The sequence below is a fragment of the Notamacropus eugenii genome, chromosome X (genome assembly GCF_028372415.1).
Source record: "Notamacropus eugenii isolate mMacEug1 chromosome X, mMacEug1.pri_v2, whole genome shotgun sequence".
Lineage (NCBI taxonomy): Eukaryota > Metazoa > Chordata > Mammalia > Diprotodontia > Macropodidae > Notamacropus > Notamacropus eugenii.
The window spans coordinates 25,956,900-25,960,145 of record NC_092879.1 but is presented as its reverse complement, the minus strand read 5'-3'; positions in this window follow the sequence as shown (position 1 = coordinate 25,960,145).

Here is a 3,246-nt window from a genome sequence, read left to right as displayed (position 1 = left end):
GAGCCCTTGCACTAGTTCTACACTGCTTCCTTGTCTGTCTCCCGCTTTCTTTCAGTCTTCTTATACCTTACCCACCTCTCTGCACGCCCATCCCATCCCAAATATACTCTAAAATTCAGCGACACTGGCCACTTTGGTGTTCCTTCCATCCATCCATCCATCCATCCATCCATCCATCCATCCATCCATCCCTCCATCCATCCATCCATCCATCCTCTCTCATCCATGCTCTCCCTCCCTATCTCCCCCTTCTGGCTTTCTCAAATCCTAGCTAAAAATCTCTCCTTCTATAGGAAGTCTTTCCTGATCCCTCTTAATTCTAATGCCTTCTCTCAGATGATATTATTTGTAATGGAGCCTGTCTCAAGCTTAGTTGTCTATGGTTGTTTGAGTTGTCTCCCACATTAGATTGTGAGCTCCTTGAGGACAGGGACTGTCTTGTGTTTTATTGTTTTCCCAGCTCATAACCCAGTACATAGCATATAGTAGTTACTTCATAAATGTTTATTGACTGACAGTCTGATTTTCTCTTTAATTTATCATCTTTTGTGTTTCATTTCTCCCTCCCTGGTTCGTGGACTCAATACTGTCAGCTGCCTTGGCCCCCTGGATCTTGCTGGCAATGACCCATGAACTACCTGCCTTCCAGACCCCTTCCAATGCCGTTCGTTTTATTTACCTGTCCAGGAGACAGGTGGGGCCATTCTGTCCATGGTGATCCTATCTCTCCTTCCCCATCCCCCATAATCCCTTTAGCACCTACTCTCCCTCTCCACACCCCCTCCCACACCTATAGACGCTGGTTTGGACTGTATTTCATAGCAGCTGGGTTTCTAAGCAGCTGTTGTAATCCAGCCAATCCAGGGCCAACATCCGGGCTCTCCACTTCAAGTAACTAAAACCAAAATCTAAATGAGCAAGAGCTTTGCCAGTACATTGTTTTGGTGGCAGAAGACATAGGACTACTCCATAAGCATCTCCCAGGCTGCTGCAGAATTCATCCAGGCCTCAGGCACACCCCACAGGCTAAATACTGGGCCTCCTTAGTTGGGCAAACATTTCTGTGTGCCAGGTCTTCTGCAAGGTAGCTGAGGATACATAGGCCTAAAGAAGACGGTGCCTACAAAACCAGGGGTCCAGATCCGAGCCCTTGTGCTTTCTGTGTGGCCGTAGTCATAACTCTATCTCACTTCCTTGTCTTGAGCCTCAGTGTTTTTTTTTTCTTCTGTAAAATGGGGGCAGAGAATTGGACACCTCTAGGATCCCTTCCAGTCCTAGATCTCTGACCCAATGAAAGACTATTTCCTTATCAATTGAGAGCCCCTATGCAAGCACAAACGCACATGCAAATTCTCACATAGGTTCATACACACACAGCTTGGCATACACAGCCACAGCCCCCATTCCAGCTCTCCCTCTTCTCATGGGCTCCTCCCCCTCATTCCTTGCACCCCTCCCTCCAGCCTGAGGAATTCCCTAATCCCTCTCCCCCACTCTATGGCATTTAAGGCCACTCCCTGGGAAGGCAGCTCCACCTTGAGAGCTGGCTCCAAAGAGTCTGTCTGCAGAGGGGGCTGAGGTAGGCAGACAGGTCCTTAAAGACCAATCCTCTCATTTACTCAATGAGGAGATGGTGCCCCAAAGAGGGGAAATGACTTCTCCAAAGTCACACAGTCATTTTCCAAATCCTGTTATCTTGCCGGTGTTCAGCTGCTTCCCCAACCCCTCCACCCCATTGCCTCTGCTTTTTTCTATCCATGAAGTGGTATGTATTCATTCTCTTCTCATCTTAACAAGGCACATGGAGGGGGATGTGGGGAGGGGGGGTAGGGACTTGTTGTTGCCAAATTTTGCCAAATTGCCAAATAATGTCAAAACCGGCCTGAAAGCTCTTGGTGTGGTCACTCCTATGGGTTAGGAGAGATTAGAAGGAAACTCATCCTAACAAGGAGAGCTATCCCAGGGGTGGAAGGTAGTGAGCTGCCCATCAATAGACAATTTTCGGTGGGAGCTGGATGACCACTAGGAGGGATTCCTATTCAGGTACATGTTGGATGAGGTCCCCCCCCCCCCCACACACCTTTAGCCCTTGCATTCTGTGATTCCAGATGAAAATGGCAGCTTTTAAGGGGCTCCCTTGAGAGCTCTCTGCAGGTATCTGAAGGGCTCTCAGGAGCCCGGATAAGGCTCCTTCAGTTTGGCCCCAGAGGGTGGAACCAGCAGCAAGGGGTGGGGAGGGGCAAAGAGGCTGATTTTTAAACTCAATGTTGGGACAAACATCCCTACGGTGAGAGGGTGAGCTGTCCTAAAGTGGAATGGGCTGGTTCTGGGGCTGCTGGGTTCGCTATGAGCTTTGGAAACCCATCGACTATCGCAGATATGGATTGGAGCAGAGGGTCCTATGGGACAGTGAAAGTAGTGCAAGGTCTGGTGTCAGATGGACTAGGTTCAAATCCCCTGCTCTGCCACTTAATAATTTCCCTGGGCCTCAGTTTCCACGTCTGTAAAAATGAGGTCTTTCAGACACAGCTGGCCTCTGATGTCCTTCCAACTCTAGGTCTAGGATCCTTTGTGTGACCTCCCCAAGCCTTAGTTTCCTACTCTGTAAAATGACAGGATTGGACTCAATCATCTCTACAATCAGTTCCAGACCTACATCCTTGAGCCACTGGGGGAAGGTTAGCATGAGTGGAGCTCCGACTGGAGAAATATTGAAGCCAGAGGACTGGGTAACTGATTTCACAGGAGGAAAGTGAAAGAGGCTGCTGAAGGAGTTCAGACTGTCTAGTCCAGGGGAGCAGGAGAATTCTGCAGCTGGGGCAAGGCCAGTATCAGATCCTGCCCCTAGCCCCCCAGGCTCCCTGCCCTCAGCCCTGCAGGCCCCTGGCCCAGGTCAAACCACATCCTTAAGGGGTCCTGCTGGGAGCCTGGGAGGGAAAGGGTCTCTTCCGCCTCCATGGGCCCCTTCCTTCCCCCCTCCCCCCCCATACCCCTCAGCTCCCAGCTTCCCCTCTGTAGTATTTGAATCGGAGGAAACTGAGAGACTGAGGGAAGCGGGGCCTAAAACAAGCCCCTCAGGCCCCAGCCTGCCAATGTAAACACTGGGAAGCTTCCTGTTGTTGTGGGCCCTGGGCGGGCTCTGGACCTCAGTTCCAGGCCCCGCCCCTGCAGACTCACCCCTCCCCCTAGCAGGTAGCAGAGCCCCGCCCCCTGAAGTGGCCCCACCCCTCCAGCTAAACTCATTCG